Below are 22,806 nucleotides of genomic sequence, written 5' to 3'. Positions count from 1 at the left end.
TTGACAACGTCTTGACATTACCTACATGTACTACAGGCTGACGTTAGAAAGAAAAATTACCGGATGTATTTCACATAGTGCAGATTATTTTTATTTCACGTGAAAATTACGGCATTTCATTGCAGAAATTAATAATTTCGAATATTCCATAATGCAAGAAATACTTTTTGACAAATAAAGCCATCTAACCTTTTCCAGCCGATTGCATTGTGTGTGTAGTGAAAAGGAAACATCTTTGGTTAACTTACTTGTTAGCTAAACCGTGAAGTCATTATTAAATTTGGTAAACTACACTCCTTTAAGAGAAGACTAGTCCGACAGATAACCAATCTATCTGTCTGTAGGACTAGTCTACTTCGAAATGAGGGTAGTATACCTTGCATAATAATGAATTCACGATTCAGCTAGCAAACAAGCTAACCAAAGATAGACCATTTACCTACACACTCAATGCAATCGGCTGTAAATGTTTAATAATAATCAACAAACATGTGCAAACAGTCAAGGAATAAAATAGTGTAACTATAGCTCTTTTAGATTGCGTGTTTTAGGAATAAACTGAACTCCTAGTTAAAGTCTAAAATGAAGAAGTCTATTAATTAAAATAAAAATGGAAATAGAAATAGAGAAAAACCTCGCAAAATCAAACGCCCGATTTTATTCACCAACGAACACACATGGAAAACAAGTACTATCATATTCCTGACTTGGCACAGGATTTTCCTGGACAGAAATAAGGGGTAATTCTTGTTTTTTTGCTATCTATACTGACCACTTATACGACAGTTAATTAAAGTTCCGTTACATTGAGGCCATTGGTTGAGCAATCCAAACAAACATATTGGGTTAACGTTATAATAATTGGGGTTCGGTGAGTATGTCAGAGTAGCTGATAAAAACTCTTCAGCAGAGAACATGTAAGAATCGATTTAGTTATCAGTCACAAATTGAAAAGTAAAATATTCAAAGATCGACGGTTTGATCCAGACAAATGTTGAATCTTGTATGTTATTTCTATTTCAATATAATATATCATCATTTACATATTTCAAAGGCGTATGTAAACTCATGTCATTAATTAACTCATAACTGATATTTGATATGAAACACTTAATGCCAGATCGGAACACTTCAATAATATATACTAGTACTCCTATGGTAAACCTTTGTTGAATGATATATTTAGTTTGAAATATCGTCTTAAATCCCCATCTTTTAAAGAACTCATATGTGACTATATTCATATATATTTCCGACTAAGAGGTTTTTATGGTGGTATGGTTGCCCTGTTAATCAAATTTATATATGCTCTTAGGTACGAACAACGCGAAGATAAGCTTTTCTGAATACTAGATAATACTTTGTTCTTTTGCTTTTAAGTTCAACCATGGATGTTGAAGAAATGTCAAGAAGATCATACATGATTGCAGCCGATATTTTAGAGGAATGCTTAAAAATCAAACATAGCATCAGTGTACCGCATATGCAGTTTTCTTTGTATGCTATGAAGACATTCTTGCATTCTGTTCATTTGTTTGACAAAGGTGTTACCTCAAACAAAGGAAATAGAGATGCAATGGAACATTATCGGCTTTTGCAGGTTTACGAAAAAAGAATTGTTGAAATGTTGTATTCAAACAAACAAGAAGACCGCCTAGTGGTAAATATATATTGAAAAAATTGTTAATCAGTTATTTCATTTTAAGTGGCGTAGGCGGGTGACTGTTTGAAGTGGCTCTGTTAACAAAACTTTGAACTTTTGAAATACTACGGCTTTTTTACCTCAGGAATAGAATATTTTAGTTGACGTGTTTGGCAAATTTTTTAGGAACTATGGGTTCTCAATGGTCTTCAACTTCGTACTTTATTTGGCCTTTTATACGTTTTTTTTTATTAGAGCGTCGCTTATGAGTCTGTTGTAGACGTAACTCGCGACTGTCGCAAATACAACATTTCAATCCTGGTATCTACGATGAGTTTATATACAGTGAACGAGTCTGTTATAAATTAGTTCAGAATTTTTGGAAAAGTGCATTCGACTCTGCTCTTAATTGATTAAGACTACTAGTTTTCCTTTTCTAAAGATCATTCTGTACCTATTATTTTCTATAGCTAATCCAAACCAATTGCAACTTAATTTTGAATTAAAAACACGCGGTGCAGGCTCTCAATATTGACCATTTCATGTTTAAACCTCATGATTGCACATGTGCTAGTCCCAATTCATATATAACCTGACCGATCGGGTTGTTACTTGTGACCTGAACATTGTCAATAACACCTCTCTACGAAATGTGTTTTTCAAAGTCCCTAAATATTGTGAACATAAATTCATCAATTGGAGACACAGCTTCAAAATATTAGCAAATTTATTCGAGTATAATGACAGGCAGTTTGTTAAAAAGGAGAAAAAAGGCGACCATACTTTTCCTAAAGAAATTAAAACTTTGATATTGTTGTTACAAATCAGTTAAATAGAGGTGAAATGCTCGATTAAAACACATGTTACACCAATCTTTAAATACCCAACTGTTGCTTAGCGCCTCCTCACGCCTATCACCCATGACAAAAATGTAATTTTTTTCTTCAAATATAACCTGAAACAACATTGTTTCCGTATGCAAATGTCATTACATAAAGTGATGTGGCTGTTCCAAGTCAGGAGCCTGTAAATCAGTGGTTTTCGGGTGTTGTTGCATCTCATATTTCTTTCCGTTCAATATTTTGTCTATAAATCAGGCCCATTTAAATTGTTTTAGGTGTGTCATTCCGGAGCTTTTATAGTTGACTATGCGGTATGAAATTTGCTCATTGTTGTAGACTGTATAGTGACCTATAATTGTTAACTTATAAGTAATTTGGTCTCTAGTAGAGAGTTGTCTCATTGTGAATCATACCACATCTTTTTATTTTTATATTTATGTATATGTGGAAACTCATCATACACCCTCACCCCGAAACACACGAGGAGAATATCCTGGATAATCATAGGTCTATTATATGTTCCTTAGGAATTTTAACCAGAGATGAAGCATTGTACCTTCTTTCACTCATCTGGATATCTTCCCCATCCCAAACTAAAAAAGAAATAGAAAGAGTTGGTCCAGTTTAGTTTAACAAAAAATAAATGACCAACGTAGATACAAATATCTTGTAACAGGGATGGAGTATTGTACTTTTGAAAAAAAATCACTCAGATTGAAACATATTTTTTTCTTAAACTGACATTATCAAGATTTTTTATTTCAACAATCATCGCGAATTATTATTGGAACAAACTGTGCTCCACTTCCTATCGATATATTTCAATGTTCATATGATGCTGTCGTCACACTATCAGCTTCTTAGAAGGAAAGGAAACAAGTTAATTTGTTCTTTAACTTAATTCTCCGGCCGCTATATAGATGACGTCCTGTCACTAAAAAAATCAAAGTGGTGACTATGTTGAACGCAACCATTCAATCCAACTTGAAATATAGGATACAACAGATACAGTTGAGTCTGCCTCATATCTTGACATACATCTAGAAATTAACAATGAGGTTCGGATAAAAACAAAAAAATGGTACAAAAGAGATTATTTCAGATTCCCAATTTTGAACCGTCCATTTCTATATAACAACATTCCAAAAGCGCCTGCATATAGAGTATGTATCTCCCATTTAATACGATATTACAGGGCTTGCATTACCTATCATGATATCATTGACAGACAGTTGATGCTTACAAAAGTAGCTTTTAAACAAAAAAGTTCCAAAAGGTGAAGTTGAAATTATCACTCCGTAAATACGGACGCAATCACAAGTTGGTCATCGGGTTTGTACTTAATATGTAATACTGAATATGCAAATAGGGAATGTGTCAAAGAGACAACAACCCAGCCATAGAACCATCAACAGCAGAAGGTTACAATAGGTCTTTAATGCAACGAGAAAATCCCGCACCCGGAGTCGTCTTTCAGCTGGCCCCTTAACAAATATTAGACTAGTTCAGTGATAATAAACGTCATACTAAACTCCAAATTATACACAAGAAACTAAAATAAAAAATCATACAAGACTAACAAAGGCCAGAGGCTCCTGACCTAGGACAGGCACAAAAATGCGGTGGGGTTAAACATGTTTATGAGATCGATCTCATCCCTCCCCCTATACCTCTAGCTAATGTAGAAAAGTAAACGCAGAACAATACGCACAGTAAAATTCAGTTCAAGAGAAGTACACGAGCAACACGACGGGTGTCACATGTATATAATGATTTGTTTAACCTACTGAAACACCTTACATCACCCTGTTTTTTGTGGGTTTTGTTTTGTTTCGTTCGTCATATTTATTTGCATTTTATTCAAAATGCATGTGTATAAACATATGAAATACTAGTAATGTGTTTTTAATATTTAAATACTCTTATTAGCTTTGGAATGAGGCTTTAAGTTTAGACATACCTTCGGGAGACGTCAAAGATTGCTATATAACTTATTTACGAACCAGTTTAGAAAGTCACTTTGGAAGTAAGGTAATTATGATAATATTTGATATATCTTAATAAAGATGTTGCTTAAAATTTTAAACTGTTACCATTTAACTTACCTTAAAAAAATAAAAGATTCGAAAATAACTGTTCTAGTACAACATTATTCATACGACCCATACTAATGAACACATAGCACATCTTAATGTACAACATTGAAGAACATAGTGTCTCAGTCCAGACCATCTAACACTTTGAATCAATTTGCATCAAATGTTTAATGAACTTAAATTTTGCCTTTTCTATGTATCTTTTTCTCTAAGAATCCTAACTCACCTGGTCCGAGACCACAATTGTCGTCCCTTGATTTTCGTTGTTTTCGTTGTATAGTCCCTAGTGTTGACAGTGGGTTACTTGCCATTAATTTTTATACCCCTTCCAAATTTATTTCTCCATGTTTAATGCCTCAAATTGCAAGTCGGGGGGTGAAATTTCACTGTAAAAAAAATTTGGGTCCAGAATTTTATAGGAAAGTAGTGATTTGGTCCAGGTGAAAAAGGTTGACAATTAGCACTTCGGAAGCTGTCAAAAGATTTCAAGACGCCCTAAACATAAAATTGTCCATATTTTGAGTTAGAGCCGATGAAGTTTTCTATAATTTTGATATAATTTGTCCCAAAAGTAGTACAACACACTGTAAAAATTTCTTTGAGAAAGCGCAGGTGGGATTTTTTTTATTTTCATTTATGTTCTAAAAGAAATGCACTACGAAATATTTGTGGTCTCGGACCACCTGGCCCGAAGGGCGACGTAAGCTTTTCGCATCACATGGCGTTCGTCGTCAGTTGTCGTCGTCTGTTGATTTTTATAAGTTTCTCCTCTCCTGAAACTCGAGGCCGAATCTAACCAAACTTGGACATCTTTAAAATACACTTAACTAGAAAATGAAAATTCACCCTTTTGAATACATGTTGTCTATGTGGACATTTGTAGTTTGGGGATATTTGTTTTTATGGTCCCTTTATAATTTATTGTTATACGTTATATTAGTTATGCTTATTGTTTACCAAAGAACGTTTACGTTAACAAAAAGTTGTTTACATGTAGGTCCATTTGTCTGTCTTTGACATCTTACTATGTGAAATTCTACCACATGGCATATTCTAAATATTTGTTTTTTCTGTCATTTAAAATTATTATTCCAGCCCTGTTAAGGTCCCTTGATTTAATTTCATCTGGTCATCTAGTTAAAATAAAATTGACAAATACCTTATAAAATCTGCTTAATAAGTCCTCAGCCTTCACGTTCATCAAAGCATAGTGCTTTTTTTCATTTTCCATCAAACTTTGCTATATTCCGATTTTAGGGTGCGTGGGGTCAACTTTAGCCTCCTTTGTATTTCTGTTGCTTGTAACATTGAATTATACTGAAAAAAAATACCGAGCTTCTAAAAATCAAAAAAGAGGTGAGGCCATAAAAACCGCAAACTATAAATGTTGAATTGCTTTTATGTACCAAAAAGTGAAATCACAAAAATGCCGACCTCCCCGAAAAATTCAGAACAGAAAGTCATATATCAAATGGCAAAATAAAAAAACAAAACACATCAAACGAATGCATATCAATGGTCATATTCCTACTTGATACACGCATTTCCCTATGTCGAAAATAGCTGATTGAACCTGCTTTTATAGCTAGCTAAACCTCTCACTTGTATGACAGTCTTAAAAAAATCTATTATATTGACAACGATGTGTGAACAAAACAAACAGACTTAATAGGTAAAAATGTATACAATGGAGGTACAGCATAATTGTGTTATAATCTTAATCACTAAAATGCAAACAAATATGTAGCATAGAAACACAAAGCACACAGTCAAAAACCAAAAACAAAAATTCAAACATTTGCCATGATAGCACAAAAACACAATGACGGGATGTATTAGTATCGAGCCACGTCAAATGAAAATAAACAATAAAAGTATTATTTAAAAAGACAAATAAAAGAATATTATAACGCCTTTTTAAGATGATAAACAATGTCAGCACCCAAAATCTATACTCCAAGACCATCGTGTATCATTTGTGAAGATGATATGGAATATTTCTTTGTTCTTTGACATACCCATAGTTCATCAACTTTTCTGCTATGATAAAACGGAACGAATTGGAAACAATGGTCATGTTCCTATGTTCTTACAGGCATTTCCCGAAACAAATGGCGGGTAAAACCATTTTTTTAGCCAAATTATTAAACTGATACTTGTATGACAATTTTTTATAGTTCCATTATTTAAGACGAAAAATGGGCAAGCATCAACAGACATGTTAATTTTATGTGGCAAAATTTGGATCCTATTGCCAAAAGTGTGTACTTATACATTACAGACATACAACACAACGGAAATTATTATTTTACAGGTGTCAAAACATCAGTTGAGGCTAATCTTAGATATTTTCTGTGAGAATTTAGACCAGTTCAATACCATTCTGCAAGATATTTTGACAAAGTGTGCACTTAGAGTAAGTATGATTAATCTGAATGTGTACTTTAACATTTAGATGTTTTAGATATCCATATTGACAGATGAAAAAAGATAGGCTCAAGAAACGAAAGGAATAACCAAACTCAAAGACGAAATTAATCTGACAATATCATGGCAAAAACAAAATGCAAAGACAAGGAATAGTACACAAAACACATCGAAGAAAACAAAAACTGAACATGATCTCAGGTGCCCCAGAATGGTAATCAAACTCTACTCCACAGGAATTATATCGGTCAACCAACTCGTTATTTCATCCGTAAAATTTCCAAAGGAATGGTTTTAACATCATCAATTGAAACTCTTGGTTAAAATGCTTCTTTGCAAGCGTCAATTCTCTGTCAAGGAAAATGTGATATATATTGCTAGATTTATACCATTGCATCAAATTAGATATATATATATGTACACCATATAAGGGGGATGCTAGAATGATGCTTGATAAAAATGAATAAATCACAATTGGAAGCTGAAATCATCTTTGAAAATTGAGAACTCATTATTAAAGAGGTTTGATACATCGAATATTGCTGCTGTATACAATCCAACTCCTTCCGGATTAACTTTCATAATGTACACTCGAAAATTAAAAATTTGAAGGACCAGCACACATAAAATGTTTAAAAATCTAAAAAAACAAAACCTAATCGGAACTAACCAGAACAGCATATGACTGTTTAGGGTAACTTTTCTCGAGGGAGCTGCATCTGTGTAAATCATGATGAAAGCAAAGCTTTAATATATATCTGAAAATGAATTTTAGTGTTCCCCTCCTACCCCACACTGATACAAAAGATAACCATAGATTGTTTAAATGTAAATGTCTTGCATAAACGTTTTGAAAATAGTTAGTAGCTTCAGACTGAAATATTATGAATTAAAAAAATGTCTTATGTTCTTCTCATATATTTTATGATAGTATGATACTAAACCCCTAACGGGAAGGATTGTGCCTGATATTCATATGATGAAAACATACTCTTTCAATCTGTTTAATTGAGATCTGGAGCTGGCATGTCAGATAACTGCTAGTAGTGCGTTGTTATTTATGTATTATTGTCATTTTATTTATTTTCTGTTGTTACATCTTCTGACATTTTTATGGTTTATTGCGTTGAGGCCTGGACTGAGTCGGGTGTGTCTATTCTGTGTTGGTCTTTGCATTATGTATTCGGGTTTTGTTTTCTATAATTAGTTGATACTTCAGTTTCTTTATGTATATCTTTTATATTCATTTGATAAAATTTACTGTTTGCAAAAGCATTATATTTAATTGTTCTAAATAATAAGGATGTTCTTATCCCAAGCATAAAAACATAGCCGTATTTGACACAACCTTTTTCAACTTTTGATCTTCAGTGCTGTACAACTTTGTACTTTTTTTCAATTTCGATCTTTTATATCTGGGCGTCACTGGTGAGTCTTGTTTGGACGAGGCGCGTTTTTGGCGTATTGATTTTTAAACCTGATGCTTTTTGTTAATACGTTCTCCTATTTATTTGTATTGTAGTCCTGTAATATTATGTTGTCATTTCAATGTTATATTTAACATTGCCATTAAAGTGCGAGGTTTGGCATGCCACAAAACCATGTTCAACCCACCATTTTTTCCTTTAAAAATGTCCTGTACCAAGTCAGGAATATGGCCATTGTTATATTATTGTTCGTTTCTGTGTGTGTTACATTTTAACTTTGCGTCGTTTTTTCTCTCTTTTTTTTTTAGTGTAAATTCACATTGCGATAAGACGTGTCACGGTTCTTGTCTATCCCAAATTCATGTATTTGGTTTTGATGTTATATTTGTTATTCTCGTGGGATTTTGTCTCATGCTTGGTCCGTTTCTGTGTGTGTTACATTTTAGTGTTGTGTCGTTGTTCTCCTCTTATTTTTAATGCGTTTCCCTCAGTTTTAGTTTGTTACTCCGATTTTGTTTTTTGTCCATGGATTTATGGGTTTTGAACAGCGGTATACTACTGTTGCCTTTATCTATCAATCCCGGACTTCTCTTGAACTGAATTTTAATGTGCGTATTGTTATGCATTTACGGGGGAAAGTTGAGATCTCATAAACATGTTTAACCCCGCCGCAATTATGCGCCTGTCCCAAGTCAGGAGCCTCTGGCAATTGTTAGTCTTGTATGATTTTTAATTTTAGTTTCTTGTGTAAAATTCGGAGTTTAGTATGACGTCCATTATCACTGTACTAGTATGCATATTTTTTAAGTGGCCGGCTGAAGGACGCCTACGGAGAATGGAAATGAGGAATGTGTCAAAGAGACAACAACCCGACAATGCATGGAACAGACAACAGCAGAAGGTCACCAACAGGTCTTCAATGCAGCGAGAAACTCCCGCACCCGGAGGCGTCCTTCAGCTGGCCCCTAAACAAATATATATACTTGTTTAGTGATAATAAACGCCATACTAAACTCCAAATTATACACAAGAAACTAAAATTAAAAATAATACAAGACTTACAAAGGTCAGAGGCTCCTGACTTGGGACAGGCGCAAAAATGCGGCGGGGTTAAACATGTTTATGAGATCTCAACCCTCCCCCTATACCTCTAGCCAATGTAGAAAAGTAAACGCATAACATTATGCACATTAGAATTCAGTTCAAGAAAAGTCTGAGTCTTATGTCAGAAGATGTAACCAAAGAAAATAAACAAAATGACAATAATACATAAATAACAACAGACTACTAGCAGTTAACTGACATGCCAGCTCCAGACTTCAATTAAACTGATTGAAAGATTATGTCTTCATCATAAGAATATCAGGCACAATCCTTCCCGTAAGGTTTTTTTATCATACCATCATAACATATATGAGAAGAATGTAACCCGGGTCATGCCAACAACTGGTTTTATAATACATGTTTTGAGTTCCGATGCAAAGACCCTATAAGTGAATCAATATTAACGCCAAAATATGCAATCTGTAATGACCTGACAACAGTATCGAATGGATTTTATTGGACGGTATATTTTTATGTAACCAGATCTGCTCAATAAAGGGTATACATACTTGCCAGTTGTTGAGGATTACCATATTTCATCACCGGGTGGTGATTTTTGAATATTAACAGGAGGTTTATGTGTTTGTATAGCTTGGTTGTTCTTCTATTGATGGACACATATGTTAACATCCTCTCGTTTCTAATCAAATGCACAAAATGGAGAGTTGTAAAAATTATTAATTATTTATATGTTTTTTTCTGATTGTAGGCATTTGAAATGTATACGGATTACCTGAATTTGAACAGCTTCGTTGGATTAACGGATGACAGAAAACTATTACGATATGGGAAATTACTCAATCATATATTTGATAAAGATTTAGGAACACAGAAAATGGATGACGAAAATTCCCTTCTTGAACATGCATTGTCATGGAACTTGTTTACGTTATTTGCAAGAGTATACAGTAAGTATCTTTCTATCTACACAGCGTAAACCGATGAACACATTATTTTGTTATGTATGAAAATATCTTGTTCCACATTCTTTTTGCAGCGTTGGATGTAAATTGCACTGCTGTTTTAAAATCTATCGATAATACTTTTTTGTTTTTAAAAAGAACACTGATGAAGATATCGTAATTCAGAAATGATGAACTCACAAATGTAAATGACAAATCTTCTAAAATCTAGTAAGGACCCCACTTTGAGGATGCAAGAGCCCTTTAGCCACACTTTGTCCGTCCGTCCGTCTGTCTTTTGTGTCCGTATGTCTGTCTGTGCACAATTTTTGCAGTTGGGGAGAGTTGTCTCATTGGCAATAAAACCGAATCTTCTTTTTAATATATACATAATTCTGATTATTGCTTACTGTTTGAAATCACCTTACAAATATTGACTTCTAGTTAATTTTGCTATCAAACTGTTTACTTGTGCACACAGAAAATTAATGACGCAAGGCAAATTTAACAAATCGTTTGTTTCATTATCTGCAATTATAGTTGACATGTTAGGTGTAATTAAGAAAAGTAACGATTTATAGGGGTGTAGGGTTATAAAACTAGTTATGTCTAGACAATATTTTTATTTGAGTCTCACGTATCACATGTCTATGTATTTTTTTTCTAGAGTGGAAGTATTTAAACTTTCGGATAAAGATCAATTGTTCAAGATACTGACAAATTGTTTAACAGCTGTGATACTGTGAGGATGTGATTTTCTTTGAAATCTTAAATCAGTAAAGATTGAAGAGTACTTGCATTTAAAGTGTTTATGTTTAAACTTTGTAAGCTTATTCGGTCACTAAATTAATATGAAGTAATTATGGAAACATCCAAAGGATACATTATTGTGCTCTAGTATGACTGTGTCCGTCCGTCTGCGTCGTTGTCGTTCCTCCCCTCGGTCCCGTTACAGTACTATACATTTACATGAATGTTTCCTTTTATAATTGTTTATTTGTCATTTTATTTTAGGTACAAGATTCCAACGCGTTCTTGAAGGGAATTGCAAGAATCATATTGAAAAGACCATTGCTGTCTTAAAAAACAGTTGCCAAGAACTAGCGACTGGAAACATAACAATTCAAAATTTGAAGATAATATTATCAGACAGAAGCAATTTCGGAAATATTGTGAAAGGATTAAGGGATCGTTTTGATGATGTCGATGCAGTTGAAGCATATATCTCTTTGAGAAAGAAGCAGCTCAAAACTTATGAATCTGATCAAAATGTTGTACGGGAATTTGTTTATATTTGTGAAAAAGCTGGAGGTATTAATATTAGACATACAATGAATGTAGATATTGCCAAAATATTGATAGATGACCAAAATGTTTACAAAGTTTAAAAGCAGATATAGGAATATCAGTTAAAATAATAATGCCAAGTAAAACTCAGACCATGTACGCCTGGAATTGAGAAAGTTCACGTTATGATTAATATATACGTTTTATTTACAGTTTTATAATTTACAGACATTGACATTTTATGTTAATGTGATTATTTTAATTTATATGTACATCAGCATTTTGAAAATAGAATATTACAAACTTTTTTTCGTACATGTTTTGTTTTTAAATTTTAAATTAAAAAAAACCTTATTCAAATAATTTCTACAAATACATATTTGTTCCTTATATTTATCAGTTTAAAGTTGACATCACGTGGTCCCGTTATCGTGCTCGATTTAAGTTCAGGAGGTATATAGTATGTTCTTTCCCAGATTCAGTAAAACCAAAGCTTGTCAAAAATTGGTTGTTGCCTTGATGCCGTTTCTACAGCTATACAGATGTTTTAAATCTAAAGTTATCTATACTTCATCCAAAAAATACTTTCCAAATTAAATTATCCAATTAATTGCTGTTAATGGGTTCTCAAATTTTCTATCGAGTTTAAACGGATACAAAACATACTTTTGTATAAATAAACTGTATAGCGTGCATACGGTGTAGAACATGTGGTTCATCAGTCTTTACTTAACAAGCAAATAATGCACTCAGAACGTATATATAATTCTTCTTCTATTATTAAGATATTTTGATATTATTATTTCGTCTTGATATGATTAAAATAATTAAATAATGTTTTAATATATTTCTATAGGAAATACAAAAGAACTAACTGAAAAAATCAAGCAATTTGAAAATATTGCTGCTGTTCAGATAAAAGACACATGTTCCGAGGTCAAGATTGTACTGCGACCTGGCGAATCATATTATCACAAAGGATGTTTAGTTTATACTGTAGGACTAGATAAGTATAACACATTGGTATCACATGAGCCCACTGTTACAGCATTTGGATTTGACAAGACACAGATGGCAGTATTAAGAAACATTACAGAACTCACTAAAGGGTCGTCATTTTTTCAACTTTTATCAAATGAAGGAAAAAATATGGAGAGTTCAAAAGGCAGAAAAATACATTTGGAAGAATTTTTTACTGATGTTTGGGGACCAACAAAAACGTTATGGCATAAGTTGTACCAAAAGTTAAGAGAAGGAGAATTGCTATTTTCAGAATTTGAAAGGTATTACTTAACCGAAGATATGGTAAAATTACACGAGGAACTAACAGGAGTTAGCCAATCGTACACAGATACAAGTTGGATAATTGTACGTTTTCGCCAGTTTAAAGAATACAAACATATATGCGAATGTTCACGAGGAGCCCACGTTATCCTAAAGCTAGTTGAAGCGTACAAACTGAGCGGAAGCTTTACAAGAATTAAGGCGATAAATTATCTAGTAAGTAAAGTATTGTATTGTATTGTAAATGTAATCAATCTTAATTCTCATCCTTGGTCTTAAGAAAAATAGAAACAAATATACACTAGTCACCCGGAGACAGTAAGGAGCGACGAAGGGCTTGATTCACTTATATCTATCCTGATTTTTGATAATACACATTTCATATAAATCAAAGGATGTTTTAATTTAGCTTAATAAATATTTGACGAGGTTTGTATATAATAGAAAAAAGTTCGGAAGTAATGCATCTTTGATCTAAGTAAAGTGTTTATACATGTTTATCCACCTTAAAAATATTTTACATACGCAAGGATGCATTATGTGCTTTCGATGAACTTTCATGGTCATCCTCGTAACCAATTATTATTTTTTTAAATTGAAATCTTTCGAATTAAAATTTCTGCAAAGCTATGTTCTGTAGTAACTAATTGTATGGACAATAGCATAGTTGCAATAAAAATAATCATTCGAAAGTTTCGGTAGACGAGATACGGGGAAATTTCCCTTAAAAGGACTATAAACCGGTTATTAGAGTTTGAAACTTGTCAATAGTCTTTTTTCAGACGATTTCGTAAATATATTTAATTTATTTCTCTATAATTGTATAAAAGAAATGTATAATAATGTATAATGAAGCACAATATTACCAGTGTAGTCTATGAATTTGCAGATTGCATTCAGAAAAGATTGAATAAAGCCTTTTGTTTCATCTAACTATTACTACGATATGTTTTCCTCTTATTGATACTCATATTTCTTTGTCAGTTGTGTTGCACACATATTTGTGTTTCCCTTGTATTTGCAGTTTCATCAATTGTAGACGATGCGATTTTTATTTCAAAATCTTTTTTTGAGCTCTTTTCGTAAAATGCTTGGTATTTAATATTTGTATCCGAAATATAAATCCGATCTTTAAGTTACATGCAAAAATGTGGATAACATACAGATTTCTAAAGCATGTCTTTGCAATCTTTCAAGAATATCAATGCTAAATGAACATTTTGCGATTTTTTTCATTTAGAATAAAGATGTTGATACTACAATGAGTACGTTGGACGATGATTTGTTAAAAACATTTGCCATTATTAGAGAAATAAATGAAGAAAGAGCAAATTGTCTAATCGCATTTACTCAATGTAAAGATCTAATCATGTGGCTCAGAGAATCCATGAGTTGTGAGTAGTCAATTTAAGTATAAGCAAAGAATTTGTCATTTATAGGTATGGTAGTCATATAGCAGACTAAATTAAAAAAAATAAGAACAATTGTAGATTCTTTTATGAACCTTATCCAACGGAATGGCACCAAAATTATCAGTTCCGTATTGTTTGTATAAGGTTTTTAAGTTTCATATACATTTGACTTGAGATTTCATTGTTGTTTTCCAATCTAATCAAAAACCAATCTCTCATCGCTCAAGTATCAGTTATGTCGCGTTGGAACATTAAATTGGTTGTTTGCAAGCATTTGGCATCTGACATTTTACTTCACCTCCTGTTAAAGCTTACATTATATTTTAACACTTAAATCAATTACATTGAAAAAAAATTAAAGGGCTTTCGACTTGGGGTTACACACCAAATGGGAGAGATAATTTATAAGTGTTTTAAATCTCACATGACGACAGATGTGCTTCCCGTCTACACAAGAGTTTTCATTTGAGTTTGAATCTAAAAATTCAGATAGCTAAATCAAAGCATTTACGACCAATATTAAAAAAAAAGTGGTTCCAAATTTGACTATTGCTATGGACATCTTAGTTTTGGGTTTGATTGATTGGAGTCAACGCCACTTTGAGCACTATTGTGTGCAGTTTTATGGAGGTCAGTTGTGGTAGAGTAAGCAGGATTCACTGAGAGAACCACCGACCTCGGTAGGAAAATTGACAATCCTAGTCAATTTAGATTTGACTCGAGCGCAACTGCCATGTGCTTGAAACTTATCTTTGAAATCAGAGTAAGAAAGCAACAGTTTAACATCTATGTAATTTACAATATTAAAACGGATCATATTTATGTTCTTTCTTGTCGGATCTTCACGCTAAGTTTATGATAATAATAACAGTTTCAAATAAACACACAAATGTACGGAAGCTTATTAGCGTCGAACAATTTGTTTTCGATATTTCTTCCTATGTTTGCGAAAAAACGAAAACCCTTTGCGTTATAATGCAAACCTTCGACATCTTTTACAAAAAAACCCACAACAAATGTTAAAATTAGATTACTGACACTTATAGTCAATTCCCGTATTCAATTAGTTATTCACATGGATCCATATTCAAAACGTCCAGTTTGCTGACATAGGAAGTTAGCTTTATCTTACTAGAAAAACGTAAAAAGGAATGTGACGTACACTCGTTCATGTAGCACACAAAGGCAAAACAAAGGTGACATCAGGGTTATCACAATTTCACATTACTATATACATGATATGCACATGAACAAAATTTTCTTTGTATCATTTTCTTGAAAACATTTTCAAATATCAACTGTTTTACATGTAAGCCTATGAAGCAGTTACACAAATAATTCATTCGTTTAATATTCTGCTAATCTACGATTACTTCGGTCTAATGAAACAACCCATTACAAGAATGCAAACTTAGGGTGTAATACCACCAAATCACAGTACGTCACACCCGGTTGCGTACGAAATAGGTTCGAACAAAATAATATTCCCTTGAATTTGAAAATTATTTGAAATCAATAAATTTCAATGCCGGAAAACAAATTTGAGTCCTGAACATACATTTTGGGTAGTTCAAAGTACCATTTATTTTTTTAATTTTGTGCTTCTATAGAATATTTTCGAAACCATGCAATAAATACCTCTGAGATAGAATTAATACATTATTCTTAATTCCATGCGGACATTCTTTGTCTTCCCTATGACAAGTGTCGACGGATCACAGAAGACTAATATAACATTAAAAGTTTAATAGTATATGCACATCACTTTGTATTACAGTATTTAACACGGCATAAATTAGGAAAAAACTACAAATAATTTAAGAATTTGTGAATATTGCTTGTTGTTGTCGGCTATTGAATTTCTTAATCAACAGTTGTGGCACAAATAAATAACGTACATGTATATATGGCGCATAGAGATGGTATTATATCATATGCAATTTATCTTTTTTTCAAAATATCATAATTGAAAATAATGTAATTTATCCGAGTCATGTCTTCAGCGTTTTTTTTGTGTTTTTTTTTCCCTAGTCATACATATTTGCATAGAATAACTCGTGTAGAATTTTACCCTGATCAGATATATTTGTCTCGCACTATATACTGTATGTCTATTGTCAGCAAAACTGTGTTATACCGGCATTTATGCACTTCTTTTTCCTCCGCAGAGTCAAGGAAAATCTGTCGAGACTTCAGTATGACAACACCTCCTGTAACTATTGTCCTAATGCTTTACCAATTGAACAGGTTTGATATATATTTTGGGTGATTCGCCAGGTGATGGCAATTCTTATAACCTTAATCTAGAGTTGTTCCTCCATACATGATGATCAGAAGCGGCTCGAAGATAGTATTTTTTGTGTATTTTGTGTATCTGTTAGTCTTAACCGCTTCTAAATATTTTTTTTTAGCAATGAAGGATTTGCATACTTTTGTCGAGTTGGCCAGTATGTCAAGTCGCCAAGGTGATATTGCTATTGCTAGAGTACACAGTTTACACGCAGCAACAACAGGTTATGGTCCACTGATTTTCAACTATGATGAAAGTTGGGATGAAAAATATCTTCTGGAAAGGTGCAAACAAGTATGGAAGATTCTGCAAGAAGACCCGAAACTTCCAAGCAAACTGGTATTACTACTTTGTCATTTATCAAACGTATTATATACGACAAAAAGATATACTGACTAACAATTAATCTGTGTCAATCTATTTCTGATCCAAAAAAACATGAGACAGTTTTATATTTCAATGCAATTAGGCCAATAACATTCAAATTCTTTTTTTATTATATCAAAATCAAATTGTTTCTCTTTTCAGCACTGCGTGTACATGTATGCAGTCATGATTCAGACGGAAGTTAACATAATCTGATAGAATTGTGCACAAATTAATTTGATTACTTCGTTTACAGTAACCGAATTTATAACTGAAAGCTAATAGAAAATGTATTATAAATTACTTTCAGTCTACTATGCGTTTTTGATGAAGAATGTCGCTCTCATTAAACAAATAGAGTAAACAAGCCTAATGTATATATGTTACAGTGAATTTGTATAACCAAGGATTATTTAGAATCCCTGGTTTTTCTGGGATTTTGTAGAATCACTAAACTCATTAGTGATTAATATATATAATTTCTGAAAATGACCAGTGATTTTACATAATCACTGAAAATTTTAATAATTATTTTACAAATTCCCTAATATGATTTCAGGGATGATCAATAATGAAAATAAAATAAAAAATTAAGGGAAAGGTTTTACAAGTGATGTTTTATTTAACTGTACGTTGAACCACACTATTTCACAAACAAATAAGTATGGATGAGGAAAATAAAAAATGCAAGATATGGACAAGGAACAAATAGAATGGTATTTTTACTTTGATGACAAAAGGACCAAGTAAAACTCCTGCTTAATTCTATCTGCTTACAAAGTGTATAATATTATTTAAATTGTTTAAAGGTTGCTATTATCCTATATATTTTAAATTACTCTCTTTACAGTATAAAGCATTATTATATGAGGGGATGGGGTTGGTGGACATCGATCTAAAAATAGATAGTCTTAAATATCTGACGAAACAAATATATATTTTGTGAAAAGCAAAAGTTGTAAAAACTAGTAGATATACAAAAATAGATATGATTTGCGTCTCATAAGTATACTAGTTTTTATAACAAATCAGTGGTTGAGTTGAGTTGAGTTGAGGGTGTTGTCCATAGAGGGGATACATGCACATGAGATTCAATCATGAGAGAAATAATGCAACGGAATTCTCCTAGGACCTATATGTACAAGCAATAAGGTCACGGCTGTTGATTCCCTTTTTGGGATACCTTCAGATGTTTGCATTACAAACTTAATTTCTCTTAGACATGCCGTAAAATCTGATTCGATATGAGAAGGACAAGGTTTCTTTTTAAATGTGGATAGTGTACTAAAACAGATGCAAATCGGGTAGAAGAAGTGCCTGCAGAAAAGCAGGACAAATGTGCAAAAGTTTCTGCCATCTAAATTTATTTAATGAAAGCATTTTTATATTGTGTCATATATATTGAGGTCATCATTTTAATATACAGTGCTTAATTTTTTAATTTTGTGGAACATTTTAAAATATTAAAGCCTCGGTCACACCTTACCGGATAGCTCGAACGGACGCCTAACGGATAACTTTTTTTCAATCCGTTCATGTCCGTTAGACGTCCGTTCTTATCCGTTAGACGTCCGTCCATATCTGTTACATGTCCGTTATGCATTAGTTACACGTCCGTTTTGTTCGGTCAGTACATCAACGGACTCCCAACGGATAACAAGTTTGTCCACGGACAACTTTTATTTTCATCCGTTAGACGTCCGTTCGTGCTATCCGGTAAGGTGTGACCGAGGCTTTAAGGTTATCATTTTTATATACGTGCCTAACATTTTTTTAAATAAACAACTGTATTGTGCTTAACGTTTTACAAATTATGTTTATTATGAAGTTTAATGTGATTTGATATCATAAATTATGATTATACATAATACCTGAAAATTTCATTGATTATATATAATCCCATAACTAACCAGTGACTTTACATGAGCCCTAAAAATTTCGGGCTGATATGGGGGTCTCAGGATGATACCCAGGCTGATATGGAAAAGGCCATGTATTAATCGCTTTATCATATACTTCCGACAATAGTTTTATGTAAGGCAAATAAACAAATGCAATAACTAAAACAGTCAAAAAAACTTTATAAAGAAGTTAAATTATGAATCAAATATACTACATGTATAATTGTCCAACAACAGCATCACTACCTCCATATATATGTATGGTAACATTTCCTATAGAGGCATTTTGAAATATTGAAAATTTGGAGGAGTTTTATGATCATTATTACTACATGTTTGTTGTACTATGAAATGATTCTTAATTGTCAATGGCATTTGTTAGCAAGTACTTTTAAAAACTATCCCCACAAAAGTTCCCGTAAATTTTGACGTCGTCATAAAAAATATCTGACGTCACAATGGAAAAGTAAACAACCGCTACCGGATATACCGGAAGTAACTTGCACGAGAGGCACTATTATGGGTTTTGTGCACGAGATGCCCCTGATATGGGTTATCAGCCCGGGTGGGAAATTATGACTTGTGTACTTCCACTCATTACACATATACAAAAGCTATCATAGCAATGTTAAGTATATGATAAACAAATATACTTAAACCTATACGGTATAACTGTTTTTTGTCCTTTTAGAAAGCCTTATCATATATCGAAATAAGAAAATATGGCTTAGGTGCCAATGATACTACTCTCCGTCCAAGTCACAATGTATAAAAAGTAAACAATTAAAGGTTGAAGTACAAATGCACGGTCTCCTACACGGAGCCTTGGCTTACACTTGACAGCAAGCTATAAAGGGCCCCAAAAATGACTTAGTGTAAAGCAATTAAATCAGGAAAAAACAACGGTCTAATCTATATAAAAAGGAGAAACGAAAAACACTTATGAACCACATCAACAAACGACTTAGGACATATTCATTTCTCTAAAGGAACATGGATCAAAACTCTTTCTTCCTATGCTATCTGCTTTTGTATTGAATCTTCATTTAATGGTATAATTATTTTTAAAAAGTAGCAACAAGATTTTCGCAACCAAAGAAAAATATGACGAAGACTTTACAATATAAATAGGGAAGGAAATAGTTATACAAGCAGTAATATGAAACGTTTGTTAAATTATACGTGTATTTATGTTAAAAAACTTTGTTCAATTTCTATGATTACCATTCTAGCGAGACACAAAAACACACAATCGTCAACAGAAGTGACCGTGCAGTCTTTTTCAAAAACCCATATAATATAATACTATTGCGAAATTTGTTTCTCTTTGACTTGAACATATTTCTATTCAAACTACAAAATTGAATTTCAATGATACTATGCAATCTGTATTATGTTGAAATGTGCCAATTTTAAGAAGTAATATTATACCCTTTATATATCTTTCGAGTTCTAAGACAACAGACAAACGGGTAAAAACGTACCATATTAATGCTGATGTTTTGTTTTATTATAAAAACAAGAGTTGTGGTACACATGATACACCAATCCACAAAGACCAACTGCGTAGGCGATATCAACTATCGGTTACCGCACTGTGTATAGCAATAACCGAAAAACAATACCGCACAGCAAGATATGAAGGACCCCGATAAGACAAAATGTGAAACAATTTAAACAAGGTAACCAATTGCCTAATATTTATTAAAAACATGAGACGCAAAACAAGAATGAATATGTTTCTTTAAGCCTTTCGCCCCTCATCCCGCCTGTAGGCGTGATGGCGACAACCATTCTTTGATGGCCCGTATGACTCCTCTATACTTTTTTTTGACCTGCACTAGCTGAACTGTCATGATAGCAGGGACTTCAACCAAGCAGTTCATGGTCCATAAACTCTTCTCAGATGTCTGTTAATGAAAATATGGTACTTTGAAAACCGTTTAAGAGTTCAAAATCGGAAAAAAAGTGAAAAGTAGCCAAAATCAAGTTGGGGTGGGCATCTTTTGATGGCCACTACGTAACTGGTAGTCATTGTAGGTATAAACTATTATCGAAAATGCATGCATAGGTGGTACAGGAACACAAAGAGGTATACCATGGCAAATAGGAATCTAGTCTGTAAAATCTAGGTCACCGTTTTGTCAAAATGCGTAAAAACGGACATTTAGGCAGACCTGACTTGACAATAATAATTCCCCAGCAAGACACTTAAGTCCGATATACTTCCAGTTAGCATGAATGGACTGCTGTCACTATAGTGTAATACTTGAATGTCAAAGACACACAGTCTGGTCAATGTTCACATCTCAAAGTCGTTTAAAATCGAAAAATAGACTGAAAAGGAACATTTTTCATTGGGGGTGGATAAAAACCACGAGAAAAATTCCCTCTAAGGATTGTTCTAAATTAAAAATGATAGCAACAACGACAAACATTTATGATGTGTTAAAATTTTTCAATAATGTCAAGTATATATATATTATTATGTTCAATTTTTTTGAATTTAGATTGGAACCTACGAAAACCTTGATTGGTTAAAATCTGTGAAAAAAGCACATGGATCCCTTGAGGTTGATGCTTTGTCTCAGGCGGAAACAATCAATGCTAAAGGTGTTTATAGAATTGGACATCCTGATGGTGATAAACGACTAAAGAAACTGGTATATTACTTTGATTTTGTTTCCCTTTTTTCCATCTGTTTGATTTGAACTATAAATTGATATCTATACACCATACAATCTTGAACCGTAAATATGCATGGTAGATTTTCAAGTAAATTAATTCCCCACTAAGATCATTTTTAGAATATTCTTGAAAAGTCGGATTTTACATGTAACAACACGGTTGAATATTTTTAATCTTTCATCGACAAAGACAATGATAAACTATTGCGGTATATATACAGTTTATCTATATACATTAAAGTCATATGAAACGAGTGACTGGTGAAAACTAATGTTTATCCGATTCTTTAACCTATGCATGTGTGTATCATAAACTTAGTCTTCTGTGCACGATTTTATCATTTCTTACGCAAAAATATCGTATAATCGTCATTTTTTTTGTATCTGTCTGTTATGATTTAACAAATATGGCAGCTAATTAATTACCGTGTTTAAAAGCCGTAGTTTACCTATTATCATCTTAATATATACATTTGTACATGTAGTAAACAATCAATATAGAAGCATAGTTATTGAGCACGTGTATAATATGTACAATCAGATAATAGTTTATTTCAGTGACAGATCCATGCGTAAGCAATTTTAAAAGAAAAGTAAACTTCTTCTAAATGTCGACAAATTAAAGATTAAAAAAAAGGATATGTACATAAGTTCATATAATGCAAACTATTCATTTAGTTAAAAACACATATGGATAATTTTTTTTTAATTTGCGGTTCATATATGTTTGACTTCAACGTCTTTCTATAAACTTCAATAACTGAATATGTAACATATGGTGTAGCATTCTACTGTTGGATATTACAATCACGTGGGGTTTTTTTACGTATTAGTAGCCTTGTTTCTATTTTTTTTTTAGAATATTGACGCTATGTTTCTATTTCAATGTGTATATTGGTAGTCAAAATGTAGTATAGGTGAAAACCAGTATTTGTTTCCAGAAGACAAATTGAAACCAATGAAATCTTTTAAGTGGAACGATAACTCAAAAAATATATTAATCCTATTCAAACCCTATCATCTGAAATTTTTATAAATGAAATTATAAACTTTAAATCAAAGAAATATATTGAAAATCAAAATGGGATAGATCAGGCAGGTTGTAAGCTTGATTTCATTTTATGCAACTTAACAGAAAA

At 32.6% G+C, this 22,806-nt stretch overlaps 1 pseudogene; it reads left to right on the top strand.

The window, feature by feature from the left end:
- The first annotated feature begins 2,642 nt into the window (after positions 1–2,642).
- Positions 2,643–22,806, top strand: part of LOC143060957 (E3 ubiquitin-protein ligase rnf213-alpha-like) — a 198,751-nt pseudogene continuing 178,587 nt past the window's right edge.

This window comes from Mytilus galloprovincialis, chromosome 1 (genome assembly GCF_965363235.1).
Source record: "Mytilus galloprovincialis chromosome 1, xbMytGall1.hap1.1, whole genome shotgun sequence".
NCBI lineage: Eukaryota > Metazoa > Mollusca > Bivalvia > Mytilida > Mytilidae > Mytilus > Mytilus galloprovincialis.
The sequence above is the reverse complement of the archived record's forward strand: the minus strand, read 5'-3'. Positions and strand labels throughout refer to the sequence as shown.